The sequence below is a fragment of the Tamandua tetradactyla genome, chromosome 9, assembly GCF_023851605.1.
Source record: "Tamandua tetradactyla isolate mTamTet1 chromosome 9, mTamTet1.pri, whole genome shotgun sequence".
In the NCBI taxonomy this organism is placed as follows: Eukaryota; Metazoa; Chordata; class Mammalia; order Pilosa; family Myrmecophagidae; genus Tamandua; species Tamandua tetradactyla.
Window position 1 is genome coordinate 110,494,106 of NC_135335.1, and position 16,667 is coordinate 110,510,772.

The 16,667-nt window shown below is 36.1% G+C and overlaps 1 pseudogene; it reads right to left on the reverse strand.

The window, feature by feature from the left end:
• Positions 1–9,225: 9,225 nt before the first annotated feature.
• Positions 9,226–11,236, reverse strand: LOC143645788 (protein Lines homolog 1-like; annotated as a pseudogene).
• Positions 11,237–16,667: the final 5,431 nt, after the last annotated feature.

The window sequence follows — 16,667 nt, forward strand, 5'->3', positions numbered from 1 at the left end:
CAGCACCAGAATGCCACTGACTTTGGGAAGCAAGCACTGCCTTGCCAAAGCCTTGATTTGGGACTTGTAGCCTTCAAAACCAGGATCCAATAAGTGCTTGTAGTTTCAGCCAAACCACTGTGTGGTATTATATCAATTTGGCAAACTAAGACAGGTTCCTCCCTGCAAATGTAACTTTTCTAGGCCTCAGGGTCCCACTTTTTGTCTAGTAGGTCCACAGCCTTGGTGCAGGAGTTCCGCAAGGCTTTGCATTCAATCTCCTTGTGTGTGTATTCTCCTTACCCGTAGACCCTGGGCCTGATTTTCACCACAGTATGCCCTGCATTGGGTCTTAAATGCTGACATGAAGTATTTCTGACTTTCATAGTATGTCTTGGATTGAGTTGAAAAATACAAGCTCGTCTTTTTCCTTTTCAAGGTTGTAAAGGCAGCTAGCTCTACAGACCTTATAATTAACATCATTGCCGTGACTATTCAAGGACCACGCCTACCTCATAAGCCAATGCTTCACTTGTGCCTACAGCTTACCCTGATCTGGTTAAGTGTTAGTAATTGTAATACCACTGTACTGTAATAAAACTGATTAGAGTGTTAGTAATTGTAATACCACTTCAGTCAGAAATTATCATCCCACCTCCCAATAGCAACAGGGTCCTGACGGCCAACTGACCTATGAGTAACCCAGAACAACCATGCCTATTACCCGAGGACCCTCCCAACCTGAAGGCCTCTTGTCTAGGACCAGTCCCAAGACAACAGCTGTAGCCTGGGTCTCCTCAAATAAAAAAAAAACAGAGACAAAGTCTGGCTTGCAAGTAGATTATTTTAGGATTTGATTCTAGAGACCTGGAGATGGGAGCCTGGAAAGAAAAATTTAAGGAGGGAATTCCTATCCAAAGTTGCATTATGGAGTTGGTTACTGCCGTGGGAAACTGGGGCTCAGTCCTTTGAACAATGGTGTAGTTTCACCTCAATTTTCCATTCAAATCGTGGAGAAGTTAATATTTATCCAGCTCCTTTATTAGATTTTATTGCCGCTATAACAGCCTGGCATTGGTTCTCTAGAGTTGTTTCCCTTATTTATCACAGACTTTCATGGGAAAAAATTTTTCACTTGATTTTAATTCTAATGGTATTAAAGTCAGAATGTCTTTTGGTTTGTTAATCTACTGCTAAAAGCAGAAGAGATCTGTAAGACTAGATGACCCTGATAGATAGTCACTGCCTAATTTTAAAATTTTTATCCAGTGTCTAAATTTTTTATGTATTTTTTCTAATGTTGAGACTGACCTAAATTATAGTCTTTTCCTTTTTATTTTGTCAGTTCTGGTTATTCCTAGCAAAATCAGGACAGCTATTAATAAATCCCAAATCCCTCAAATAGCTAATGTCCATTTGACGTTTACAGCTCTCTTCTTAATAAACATTACAGTTCTCTTCTCAGTGTTTTACCTCATAGAAATTCTTTGCATCTGACTGTTTGCAGGGTGCTGTCCTTATAGCCTATGCCTAATAAGAACGAGGGTTTTCTGGGAGGAATCAGAGAGCATAGACTGCCTTATGAAAAGGTTAAATTAATTTCAAGTTTTTGTAAACTAATAACGGTTCTGAGACTCTCATGGAAGACAAAGTATATGGAGTTTATTAACTATTTCTGACATTACACCAAAGACCTTTTTGTGGAGGAAAGAATATCCAAATTCATACTGTTTTATGTATTTGAGTTTGCTGGAAGTCTATCAGGTAAGTGAGACATTATTGAAATTGCTTTTTATTGGACATTTTCGTTAAAGTGAAATTTTGCTTGTGGAATCACTAATAAAACTTTCAAGTTATTAATGTCAGAACATGTTTTCACTCATTTCTATTTCTGATTAGAAGAGAAATATGGAATTGTGTCACTATATGATTATAGATCTACTCAGTATTTTCAAAGAGGCTGGACAAAATTGAGTTCATTCATATATTCAAAATTGTGGGCATTGCTCCAAGTACCAGGTATACAAATGAACAAGCAGATAAAATCATGGACACTATATTACAATTGGGAGAGACAATTAATTATAAAAACAAATTAAAATAAATATTTTGTCAGATGGTAAAAGTGCTATAGAGGAAATTAATCAAGGTAGTAGTACAGGGAGTGGGAGTGGGGTTATATTTTAAAATAACGTGGTCAGGGAAGTCTAACTGGAAAGTAACAATTGAGAAAATTTGAGCAAAAATCTGGAGAGGTTTGTTATTCTAAGTTACAGCACTTAGTGTCATTCAGAGAATGTTAAATTGGTAAAGTAAGCATACAGTTTTCTTATATCTTGCCTCTTGCCTTGGACTTTATACTTGTAACCCTTTTGTTCTCCTCACTTCTGTCTTCACACACTGCAGGAATGGGGGGGTTTTCTTTCACCCCAGGTTTCACTGGCGGTCTTCCAGTCTATCTCCCATGTTCGACTATTCTTGTAGCTCCATTCTTTTTGATGTTCCTCCCATGATTTTTCTCCCAAATCTACTTATTCTTCACTTACGTATGAAGTACTGATCAACCAGGAAAGTATTGCTTCTGCCAATCCTATTTTTATACCTGCTAATAAATACCGGAGGGTTTTAAAACTTACCTTTCTTTTTTTCCTTGAATTATGGAGAGCACTGATTCCACTGATGTACTCTAGGACAAATTGAACAGCCTGAAGGAAAACACAGAAGAATAGTTATGAGAATAACCTTTTTTTTTTTTTTTTATCCAAACGTACTTAGTGGCCCATGCTACTGGGTCCAACCTCCCACATCTTCAGAGACTGGTTACATTAGTAAAAATTTAGACACAGTTGCAAAATTCCACTAAGTACTCCCAGGCAGACTATATTTGCTGACATATTACCTCCTTTCAAATCAACAGATTGTTTTAACAGTAAGTCAATTCTTTAATTTTGGGGGGGGGATGGAAAGTATTATTATATTATTACTTATATGAACAAATTCACCAATTTTAAGCATAGTTTCATGAACTTTGATAATTATATAGCTGACACTATAGTCAACATAGAGACTAGTTTTCTCACCTTGTTCCTGTTTGCAATTGATCTACTCCTTCCAGCCCTTTAATAAATACAGTAACTGTGTATATAGTAAAAACGTAACTCAAGTTTTTAGTAACTATGATTTTGCATATTGTACGATTTTGTATAAATTATAATGCAATAAATAATTTATATTTGAATATTTTTCTTAGTGTAGTATTTTTGAGATTCATCCACATAGTTGCAAATATTAAAATGTCACTCCTTTTCATTGCTGAGTAGTATTCCATAAATGGATACTAAAGTTTGCTTATCCAGTCATTGTTGATGGGTGTGGTGGTTTGAAGTTGTATGTACCCCAGGAAGTCATGTTCTTAAACTTAATTCATTCCTGTGGGTTTGGAACCATTCTAAATAGGACTTATTGACAGACTGCTTAAATTAAGATGTGACCCACTTTATTCAGGATGGGTCTTAGTCTTCTTGCTGGAATCCCTTATAAATGGATCAAATACAGGGAGAGAGAGAGTGATTGTGAGTGAGCAAGTACCAGGCATGGGAGTAGGAAGATGAAAGCAACAAAGCCAGAAGTGAGGGAGAGACCAGCAGAAGCTGCCATGTGCTTTGCCATGTGGCAGAGGAGCCAAAAATTGTTGGCAGCCAGTTTTCAGGAAGAAAGTATTGCTCTGAAGATGTCTTGATTTGGACATTCTTACAGTCTTAAATGGTAAGCTAATAAAGTACCATTGTTGTAAGCCAACCCATTTCATGGTATCTGCTTAAGCAGCCTCGGAAATTAAAACAATGGATACGCAGACGCTCCTCAGTTTGGGGCTATTAGTAATAAAATGTATGTGAATATTTGCATAATGTCTTTGTAGAGACATATGTTTTCATTCCTGTAGGTTAAAACCAGTGAGTGGAATTGCTGGATCATATGGCAAGAATATATTTAGTCAAATGAGATAATGACTTACTTTTTTTCCAAAGTGACTATACCAATTGGCATTCCCAACAGCAGTATCATTTCATTTTTCTACATTCTTACCAATGTTTGACTTGCCCATTCTCTTAATTCTAGCTATTTTAGTATGTGAAAATTAGTTGTGTTTCATTTGTATTACTATGATATCTAGTGATGTTTAACATCTTTTCATGTGCTTATTTGACATTCTGTATATTATTTTGCCTGTTTAAATATTTTACTGTTTTTAAAATGGATTATGTATCATCTTCTTATTGAATTGCAATAGTTCTTTTCCTATTCTGGGCACAAGCCCCTCCATGGATTTTTGTTTTGCAAAATTTTTCTCCCATTCTGTGGCTTGACATTTCATTTTATTAACAATCCTTTTTTTAAAACTTTTTTTATTGTGAAATATATACACAGAAAAGTGATAAATTTCAAAGTACATTTTAACAAGCAGTCTTAGTACAAATTTCAAAGTATGATATGGGTTACAGTGCAACCATTTCAGGTGCTTTCTTCTAGCTGCCCTAAGTCAGTGGAGACTAAAGAGAAATATCGGTATAATGATTCAGTAGTCATACTCATTTGCTGAATCCTATCTTCTCTGATACAGTGCCTCCTTTTCCTTTTATTCTTCTCCCACTTCTTAGGGATATTTGAGCAATGGCCATTCTAACTTCTTCATGTTGAAAAAGGGTGTCAGCATTATGGTATAGAGGTATGCAACTGGTTAATACTCTTGGAGAGACTGGTAACTCTAGGTTTCAGGAATTAACTGGCCTAGGAACCATCTGGAGAGTATAGGTTTCTGAAAGATAAAAGTATTAAGTGAAACTTATAGTTACAGAGCCCTGGTAAATATTCTTTAGGGTTTATGAGAGTATTGTTAGTTAGGGTTGGCATTCCATGGCAACTAGCAATATCTAGCTGAAGTTTGCATAAGAGTAGCCTCCAGAACAGCTTCTTGACTCTACTTGAAATCACTTAGCCACTGATATCTTATTTTGTTACATTTCTTTTCCTCCTTTTGGTCAGGCAGGCATTTCAATCCCACAGCCAGGGCCAGCTTATCCCTCGGAGTCATGTCCCATGTTGCCAGGGAAACTTACATCCCTGGGCATTATGTCCCACATTAGGGGTTGGGTATTGATTTTACTTGCAGAGTTGGGCTTAGAGAGAGAGGGAGAGGCCACATCTGAGCCACAAAAGAGGTTCTATGGAAGTTACTCTTAAGTGTTATTACAATTAGGCTTAGCTTCTCCACTAAAAATACCAGTTTCTTAAGAGCAAGACTCAAGAGCAAACCTGAAGATCAAGATCATAGCCTATAAACTTTGGCATCTCTGAGGTTTGAGAGAGAGTCAGGGATTTACCAGGCAGGAAAGTTTAATAGTTCCATTTTTTTTTCCTCCAGTCCTTCAAAGGACTTTCCACTATTTTTAATTATCTCCCCAATATACTCTTTTATATATCCAGGTATTACATTAAGCTATACAGAATTACAAGATCTTGTTCCCAATTCTAGGCTCCATGTGTTTAGGTTGTTTAACTGAACTGGCCAAACTGGTTAAATTAGATTGTGTACTACAGAAAATTTGGGTTTTGGACAAAATAAATCATCTGCTTTGTTCTCATAGCATAGGTGAAGTTCTAAAATACAACCGATATCGTCCTTTACCCTGCATTCTGATTTACCTTAGTCCCAACCAGGATGGCTGTGTTCTTATCTCTAATTGAAGCCTGATCTCTTTTTCTGCTTCTTTAACAGTTGCAGTATGTAGGTATGCTGATTTTCAGAGGTGCAAAATTCCAGCTCTAAGTCTTAGGTGTCAGACAGGTACCCAAAGTTCCAGGAAAATACCAGGCTATACACATATAGAACAGCATCCTGAAATTTAGAAATAACACTTAGAGCTCAGGAATAACTGTCAGTACTGTAAGTACTTATAATCTAGGCCCCAATCTTCTTAAGTAGTTTCTAAAAGAGACCATACAATATTTGCCTTTTTCTTTCTGGTTTATTTTGCTCAACATAATGTCCTCATGGTTGATTCATCTTGTTGCATGCCTCATGACTTTGTTCCTTTCCATAGTCACACAATATTCTATCGTATGTATGCATCATAGTTCACCCTTTCGCTTCTCAGTCAATGTACCCTCTGGCCACCTCCATCCTTTAGGTTTCACAAATAACGTCACCATAAACATCAGTGTGCAAATGTCTATTCAAGTCCCTGCACTCAGTTCTTTCGAGTGTATTCTCAGTAACAGGATTGCCTAATCATATGGCAGCCGTATATTTAGCCTCTTGTGGATCCGTTGTATTATTCTCTGGAGGTTCTGCCCCATTATGCTAGCTTACCAACATTGAGTTGGTATACCTCTCCACGTTTTCTCTAGCACTTGAATCTTTCTTATTTATTTATCTTGAAACTTCAGATTTCGCTGAGATACATTCATATAGCTGATATTCTATCCAAAATAAACAGTGTTTCACAGTATCCTCATTTAGTTGTACAATCATTATCACTCTCAATTTTAGACAATTTTCAATGCTTCAAAGAGAAAAGGAACAGACAGACACCCACAGACCAAAGAGAAAATCCCAAACTCTCCTTAACTCTTATCCCCTCAATTATTTACCCCTTTTGTATTATTGTGGTACTAGTGATGTATTCCTGTTAAATATAGACCATAGGATGCAATAAGTAGTTTTTTGCATATATCTTTCTGTTATTAAATCTTTGTGTAAGTGTCATACTTTTAAAGTAGTTCATGCAAGAACTTACTTATATTTGTAGCACTTAAAGGTGAGATACATGGCTCTAAACAACTCCTTTCAGTCGTATTCACCGTCCGTGTGATACTATTGCTCATACAACCTCCAACGAGCTATCATTACCTCTATCCATTCCTATACTTCTAAGTTCAATCTCATTAACTAGTCTGTACATATTAGGTAACAACTCCCCATTCTCTAGCTCCTATTTTACATGGAAATATAAAAATATTTTATGTCTCTAAGCCTCTTATCTTCTACATTTTAAGACTCTTGAGTTTACATTTTCAAGAGAGTTCATATTGGTGAAATCAAACCATGTCTATCTTTTTGGGTCAGCTTTTTCACTCAGGATTACGTCCTCAAGTTTCATCCATGTTTTCATATGCTTCAGAACCTCATTTCTTCTTGCTGCTGCATAATATTCCAACATATGTATATACCACATTTTGTCTATCCACTCGTCTGTTGGTGGGCATTTGGGTTGCTTCCATATTTTGGCAATTATGAATAATGCCACTATGAACATCCATGTGCAGATTTCTGTTCATGACATTCTTTTCAGCTCTTCAGGATATATACTGAGTAGTGGTCTTGCCAGGTCACAGGGCAACTCAATATTTAGTTTTCTGAGGAAGTGCCAAACTGTCTTCCACTGTGGCTGTACCATTATACATTCCCACCAGGAGTGAATAAATATTCAAAATTTATTTACATTCTCTCCAGTATTTGTAGTTTCCTGTTTTGTTTAATGCCAGCCATTCTTACAGGTGTAAGATGACATCTCATTGTGGTTTTGATTTGAATTTCCATTATAGCTATTGAAGAAAATCTTTTCATGTGCTTTTTAGCTATTTGTATTTCTTCTTCAAAATAATGTCTATTTGTATCTTTTTCCCATTTTATTATCGGGTTCTTTTGTTTTTGAGTTGTATGACTTCTTTATATATAAAGGTTGAATATCAAACCTTTATCAGATATATGGTTTCCAAATATTTTCTCCCATTGAGTTGGCTGCCCCTTTACCTTTTTGACAAAGTCCTTTGAGACACAGAAGTATTTGAGACTTTTATCTTTTTTTGCTTGTGCTTTGGTTGTAAGGTCTAAGAAGCTACGTCTGATTACTAGGTCTTGAAAATGTTTCCCTATATTTTCTTCTCAGAGTTTTGTTGTGCCAGTTCTTATGTTTAGGTCTTTGATCCTCTTTGAGTTAATTTTTGTATAGGGTGTGAGCTGGGGTCCTCTTTCATTCCTTTGACTATGAATATCCAGTTCTCCCATGCCTATTATTGAAAAATGATTCTGTCCCAGTTTGGTGGATTTGGGGGACCTGTTGAAGATCAATTGACCGTATATCTGAAAGTCAATTTCTAAACTCTTAATTCAATTCCATTGATCAATTTGTCTATCTCTGTGTCAATACCATGCTGTCTTGACCACTGTGGCTTTATGTTAAGCTTTAAAATCAGGAAGTATAAGTCTTCCCATTTCATTCTCCTTTTGAAAATGTTTTAGGCTATCCAGGGCCCCATTTCCCTTCCAAAATAAATTTAATGACTAGCTTTTCTAAGTCTTAAAGTAGGTTGTTAGAGTTTTGATTGGTATTGCATGGAATCTGTAGATCACTTTGGGTAGAATTAACATCTTAATGATATTTAGCCTTCCTATCCATGAACATGGAGTATTTTCCCACCTATTCAGATATTTGACTACTTTTAGCAATGTTTTGTAATTTTCTATGTAAAGGTCCTTTACATCCTTGGATAAGTTTATTTGTATATACTTGATTATTTTACTTGCTCTTGTAAATGTACCTTACAAAAACCATGTTTTAATCCTAAATCAATCTTGTGGGAGCAACGGTTTCTTCTAATCCCTGTTTAGTACTGTGTGTTCGAAACTTTAATTAGCGTATCTCCACGGAGATGTGACTCAATCAAAAATGGCTATTAAACTTGATTAGGTGGAGATGTGTCTCCACCCATTCCAGGTGGGTCTCCACTGATTTTACTGGAATCCTTTAAAAGAAGAAGCATTTTGGAAAAAGTTAAAGAACATAAGAGAGAAAGCCATGAGATTCTGAGAGAGCAGAGAAGGAGGACATAACACCACAGAACCAGAAAGCAGAGAGAGTCCACCAGCCAGCTACTTTTGGCCCTGAAGAAGGAAAATGCCTCTTGGGGAGCTTCATGAAGCAGGAAGTCTGGAGAGGAAGCTAGCAGACAATGCCGTGTTTGCCATGTACCTTTCCAGATGAGAGAGGAACCCTGACTGTCATCAGCCTTCTTGAATCTAAGTATCTTTACCTGGATACCTTAGATTGAACATTTCTATAGACTTGTTTTAATTGGGACATTTTCTTGGCCTTAAAACTGTAAGCTAGCAACTTATTAAATTCCCCTTTTAAAAAGCTGTTCCATTTCTGGTATATTACATACTGGCAGCTAGCAAAGTAGGACCTATGGGGAAAGATTTTTCTTCTGGAAATGCTTAACAGTACTTTGTAATTCTTCAAAGCATGTTCTGAGGATATTCCCATTTCGGAAGCAGGGTTGTTTGGGGCTACTTCACAATCACTGAAGAAACTAGTATTATATTCATTTAGTATCAGAATCCATGATTCAGGCTCTAATCCAAACTTTTTTTATCCATTCTTGGCCCAGCTGTGTCCAGACTCTTCTTAATTGCTTCTTGGTGTAAAGACGTCTGCTTACTGTTTGCTAAATGCTGATCTGTGGATTCCACTTCAGAATCATCAGGGCTGTCATAATCCACAGACCTTGATTAGGCTGGGGAGAAGTCTGACTATCACCCTGGAGCACGGCATGGGTCTCCCTTAATGTCACAACCTGGTTGGATGGTTCAGAAGAAGCATCAGAAGCCCAAGAGACCCAAGCATTAGCATTTATGTGACCATTAAGGGCAGTTAAATAATGTGGTTCCATCTGGTTGATGCTCCTTCTTGGACAAGTGAGGGCATACAACTACAAATATCAAAGCCCTCTCCAGATTCAGTTGCATCAAAATACTTACAAATGATGAAAAAATTACCCCAATCTTTTTGGAGTGATTTTAAATATCTAACAAAATAGTCAAGAAAACAGGTTTCTGATGAAATAAAAAGCCAAGAAGAATGGTCAAATCAAATCCTCAATATTTTTTAAGAAGAATGAGAAAATACAGTGAGGATTAGAGCCATTTTCATGTGTGTGACAGCAGTTCCACCTTAATTGTTCTTGGGTTAAGATTTCAGTAGCTTTACAGCATGGTTGGGTCAACTTGAGGTAGATGCCCTGGGATGCCTTGGCAGCCTCCAGCATGTCACTGTCTCGTCCTATGAAGACCCTGGTCAGCCATTCACAGGGATTTGTGCAATTGCAGAGAGGACTAAAGACGAGAATTTAAGAAGGTCTGTAACTCAGATATGAATCTCTGTAAATCAACTTTCATTTCATTTGCTGAAGTACAATTTTGAAACTTGATTTCTAAGGATTTAATTAAAACTAAGCTCATTCTCAGAATCACTTGGTCTAGACAAGAGATACTTTCACAGTGAGGCTGAATTTCATCACCTCCAAAGAAGGAAGGTTTTCCATGAACAAAATTCTCAGCAACACCAAGTTCACAGAGAAATGAAGATCTGGTGGCATTAAGGAAAGGGCAGATCCAGGAAAGAGGTTTTCACCCACTTTACAGAGAAATTCTTTTTTAATGAACAGTATGAACTTCTTTTTCATGAATGCCTGAATGGGCAGGTAATAATGTCTAACACACAAGAAAGTTTCAAAAATAAAATCCTCTCGCAAGTGAAATGTGACTTCAGGTAGATTCTGGAGGCTAAAGAAGTTCAAGCAACTCCAGTAAACTCATCAAGCTATTTGTTATTTTAGAAGTATCTTAGCAGGTTTCAGAATGCTGAGAAAATAAGGAGTTGTTAAATACTTTAAAAAATGGTGTCAAAAGGAGCCAGGAACTGCTTTAGAATGTGGTTTTTTGTTTTGTTTTGTTTTTGCAAACATGTATCTTTAAATGTTTCTTTTATTACAATTGTAATCCAGAGACAGGATGCTATCTTATCATTTTCAGAGTACTCAGATTTTTTTTGACAAAAACAATCCAAGAATTACTTAATGATATCTACTCTCTCAGTTGGAAATAGAGAAGCAATGCAAGACAATTTGTAGCCATGTGGGATAACAATTTATCTGAATTCTGAAACATAGAGCTTAATTTAGAATCCACTTCAGATGATTTTTAAAGTCATTTAATGATGTCAGTGCATTTCTCCTTTGTGTGGATGTCAGCTTTTTAAGACAATATTTTGATTTTCATCACTTTGATCACTGTCAACTGAAGCAGCATTGTTTCCTGGGCATTGCTCCTCTGGGAGAGTCCCTTCAAATACTCTGGTCGCATGAAAGTGGAAGCCAATACAAGCAAAGTGTGGCTGGTTCTTATGCTGGCCCCCATGGGTATCTGGCCATTCTAGGGAGGGGGCTATAGAGAAATATTGATCCTGTTTCAGCCACACTGGCCTTCTTTCTTGTACTTCCTGTAAACAGTCAAGCTTATTCTAGCATCAAAAGCTTTGCACTTTTGATTTGCTCTACCTGGAAAATTATTCCCCCAGATCTTGACATGTCTGGCTCCTTTTCCTTCAGATTGCTGCTCAAATGTCACTTCTTCGGAGATCTTTCCTGTCTGCCAACGATCTGGCTAGCCCAAGCCACTACATTTCTGCACAGCCATTCCAGCAAACACCTGCCCCCTCGGGGCCATTGTACTTCACAGCTCCTTTTGACTTTTTAATATGTTGTATAAAACTGATTGATTTTCTTGTGTGTCTGGAATAAACCCCACTTTAAATGAGCCATTGGGTTAGATTTCCTAATTTTTTTTTAGAATTTTTACATCTATATTCATTAGGGAGGTTGGCCTGTAGTTTTCCTTTCTTGTAGTATCTTTTCCTATTTTAGTATTAGAGGTGGTTAGCTTCATAATGTAGGTAGTGTTCTTTTTCCCTCGAAAGTTTAGAAAAGTTTAAGCAGGGATGTTGTTAGTTCTTTTTGGAATGTTTATTAAGATTCCCATATAAAGCCATCTGGCCCTGGGATTTTCTTTGTAGGAAGCTTTTTGATGATTGATTGAATCTCTACTTGTAATTGGTTTGTTGAGATCTTCTTCATCTTCTCAAGTAAGTGTAGGTTATTCGTGTCCTTTTCATCTAAGTTGTCTGTTTGTTGGCATATGGTTGTTCATAGTTTCCTTTTATGATTTTTTTTTTAATTTCTTCAGGGTCCATGGTAATGACCCTTCTTTTCATTTCTGATTTTGTTTATTTGCATCTCCTCTCTTTTATTCTTTGTCAGCCAAGCTAAGGGTCCATCAATTTTATTTATTTTCTCAAAGAATCAAATTTTGGCTTTATTGATTATTTTTATTTTTTCTCCAATTAATTTATTTCTGCTTTAATCTTTGTTATTTCTCTTCTATGTGCCTTGGGGTTCTTTTGCTATTCTTTCCCTAGTTCCTCAAGGTGAGCAGTTAAGCCCTAAATTTTTTGCTCTTTCTTCTTTTTAAATAAAGGCATTTAAGGCAATAAATTTCTCTCTTAGCACTGTCTTTGCTACATCCCAAAAGTTCTGATGTTTTGCATTCTCATTTTCGTTTGTCTCCAGATATTTAGTGATTTCTCTTGCAATTTCTTTTTTGACCCTCTGATTGTTTAAGAGTGTGTTATTTAATCTCCATATATTTGTGAAATTTCTGGTTCTTTTGTGGTTATTGATTTCCAGCTTCATTCCATATGAGTAGAGGAAATACTTTGAATGATTTCAATCTGTTTAAAATTTTTAAGACCTGCTTTATGTCCTAGCATATGATCTAGCCAGGACAGCATACTACCAGCACTAGAGAAGAATGTATATCCTGGTGTTTGGGGGTGTAACTATATAGTTCATATATATATATATATATATATATGTCTGTTAGGTTACATTGTTATCACATTGTTTAGGTTCCCTATTTCCTTATTGATGCTCTGTTTGGTTGTTCTATCTATAGAAGAGAGTGGTGTACTGAAGTTTTACACTATTATTGATGAAATGTCTGTTGCTCCCTGCAGTTTGCCAGGGTTTGCCTCATGTTCTTTGGGACTCCTTGTTTGGATGTATAATTCTTCTTTGTTGAGTGTTCCTATTACTAATACGTAGTGTCCTTCCTTGTCTCTCATGATATCTTTGTATTTAAAGTCTATTTTGTCTGATATTAGTATAGCTACTACTGCTTCTTTTTGCTTATACCTTGCATAGAATATCTTTTTCCATCCTTTCATTTTCAATCTATTTGTGTCCTTAAGTCTAAAATAAGTCCCTTGTAAAAGCATACAGATGGGTCATTTTTTAAATCCATTCTGTTAATCTGTATCTTTTAATTGGTGAGGTTAGTCTATCAACATTCAAAATTATTACTATAAGGGCAGTTCTTGAATCTACCATCTTATTTGGCTTTTATTTGTCAGATCTATAAATTTTGCCCCTCTCTTTCTTTTTATTCTTTAAAATACCCTGGCTAATACTCTTCTATTCTGTTCCCTACTCCAGATTTCCCTCTCTTGCTTTTTTTTTTCCTTGTAGCTGACAGAACTCCCTTTAGTATTTTCTTGCAGGGTCAGTCACTTGTTAACAAATTCTCTCATTATTTGTTTGACTGTGAAATTTAATCTTTGTCACTTTTGAAGGACAATTTTGTTGGATAAAGAATTCTTAGTTGGAAATTTTTCTCTTCCAGAATCTTAAATGTATCATGGTGCCTGTTGAGTCTGCACTTAATTTCATGTGGTGTCCCTTGTGCATGTGAATCACTTTTCTCTTGCTGCTTTTAGGACTTTCTGCTTCTCTTCAGCATTTGTCAGTCTGATTAGTATGTGTTTTGGAGTGGGTCTATTTGAATTTATTCTATTTGGAGTTCATTCAGCTTCTTTGATTTGCGTATTTATGTTTTTGATAAGGGTTGGGACGTTTTCCCCAATTATGTCCTCAAATAATCTTTCTAGCCCTTTACTCTGCTCTTCTCCTTCTCGGACACAATGGTTTTTAATATTTGTGTGCTTCATGATGTTCATTTTTCCCTGATATCCAATTCAAATTTTTCCATCTTTTTTCACCATTTATTATTTTGTGTGTTTGAATTCAGTTGTCCTGTCCTCTAGTTCTCTTATTCTTTCTTCTGCCTCTTCAAATCTGCTGTTGTGTATCTCTAGTATATTTCTAATTTGATCTATAGTATCCTTTATTTCTGTAAGATCTGCTGTTTTTCTATTCTTTCAGGTTATTCTCTATGTTCTTCTTGTGTCTTCTTCATATCCTTTGTCTTTATTCAACCCATTGAATGTATTTAGGAGATTTGTACAGACATCTCTGATTAGTTGTTCCAAATTCTGTGTCTCTTCTGGTGTTTAAATCTGATCATTTGGCTGGACCATATTTTCTAGCATATTCATGTGTTTTGTGATTTTTTCTGCCTCTGAGTCATTTGATTATCTCTTTTTTATTAATTAAAGAAAAAAAAGAAATTAACACAACATTTAGAAATCATTCCATTCTACATATGCTATCAGTAATTCTTAACATCATCACATAGATGCATGATCATCATTTCTTAGTACATTTGCATCGATTTAGGAAAAGAACTAGCAAAACAACAGAAAAAGATATAGAATGTTAATATAGAGAAAAAAAATAAAAATAATAATAATAATAGTAAAAAAAAAAAGACAAACAAACAAACACAGACAAAAAAAAAAAACCTATAGCTCAGATGCAGTTTCATTCAGTGTAACAACATGATTACTTTACAATTAGGTATTATTGTGCTGTCCATTTTTGAGTTTTTGTATCTAGTCCTGTTGCCCAGTCTGTATTCCTTCAGCTCCAATTACCCATTATCTTACCCTGTTTCTAACTCCTGCTGGACTCTGTTACCAATGACATATTCCAAGTTTATTCTCGAATGTCCGTTCACATCAGTGGGACCATACAGTATTTGTCCTTTAGTTTTTGGCTAGACTCACTCGGCATAATGTTCTCTAGGTCCATCCATGTTATTACATGCTTCATAAGTTTATCCTGTCTTAAAGCTGCATAATATTCCATCGTATGTATATACCACAGTTTGTTTAGCCACTCGTCTGTTGATGGACATTTTGGCTATTTGCATCTCTTTGCAATTGTAAATAATGCTGCTATAAACATTGGTGTGCAAATGTCCGTTTGTGTCTTTGCCCTTAAGTCCTTTGAGTAGATACCTAGCAATGGTATTGCTGGGTCGTATGGCAATTCTATATTCAGCTTTTTGAGGAACCGCCAAACTGCCTTCCACAGTGGTTGCACCCTTTGACATTCCCACCAACAGTGGATAAGTGTGCCTCTTTCTCTGCATCCTCTCCAGCACTTGTCATTTTCTGTTTTGTTGATAATGGCCATTCTGGTGGGTGTGAGATGATATCTCATTGTGTTTGTTTTATTTTTATTTTTTTATTTTTTTATTAACGGAAAGAAAAAAAAATTAACACAACATTTAGAAATCATACCGTTCTACATATGCACTCAGTAATTCTTAACATCATCACATAGATGCATGATCATTGTTTCTTAGTACATTTGCATCGGTTTAGAGGAACTAGCAACACAACAGAAAAAGATATAAAATGTTAATATAAAGAAAAGAAATAAAAGTAGTAATAATAGTAAAAAACAACAACAACAAACAAACCAACAAGCAAACAAAAACAAAAAAAAACCCTATAGCTCAGATGCAGCTTCATTCAGTGTTTTAACATGATTACTTTACAATTAGGTAGTATTGTGCTGTCCATTTTTGAGTTTTTGTATCTAGTCCTGTTGCACAGTCTGTATCCCTTCAGCTTCAATTACCCATTGTCTTACCCTGTTTCTAACTCCTGCTGAACTCTGTTACCAATGACATATTTCAAGTTTATTCTCGAATGTCCGTTCACATCAGTGGGACCATACAGTATTTGTCCTTTAGTTTTTGGCTGGATTCACTCAGCATAATATTCTCTAGGTCCATCCATGTTATTACATGGTTCATAAGTTTATCTTGTCTTAAAGCTGCATAATATTCCATCGTATGTATATACCACAGTTTGTTTAGCCACTCTTCTGTTGATGGGATTTTGGCTGTTTGCATCTCTTTGCAATTGTAAATAACGCTGCTATAAACATTGGTGTGCAAATGTCCGTTTGTGTCTTTGCCCTTAAGTCCTTTGAGTAGATACCTAGCAATGGTATTGCTGGGTCGTATGGCAATTCTATATTCAGCTTTTTGAGGAACCGCCAAACTGCCTTCCACAGTGGTTGCACCCTTTGACATTCCCACCAACAGTGGATAAGTGTGCCTCTTTCTCTGCATCCTCTCCAGCACTTGTCATTTTCTGTTTTGTTGATAATGGCCATTCTGGTGGGTGTGAGATGATATCTCATTGTGGTTTTGATTTGCATTTCTCTAATGGCCAGGGACATTGAGCATCTCTTCATGTGCCTCTTGGCCATCCGTATTTCTTCTTCTGGTAGGTGTCTGTTCAAGTCTTTTTCCCATTTTGTAATTGGGTTGGCTGTGTTTTTGTTGTTGAGTTGGACAATCTCTTTATAAATTCTGGATACTAGACCTTTATCTGATATGTCATTTCCAAATATTGTCTCCCATTGTGTAGGCTGTCTTTCTACTTTCTTGATGAAGTTCTTTGATGCACAAAAGTGTTTAATTTTGAGGAGCTCCCATTTATTTATTTCCTTCTTCAGTGCTCTTGCTTTAGGTTTAAGGTCCATAAAACTGCCTCCAATTGTAAGATTCATAAGATATCTCCCTACATTTTCCTCTA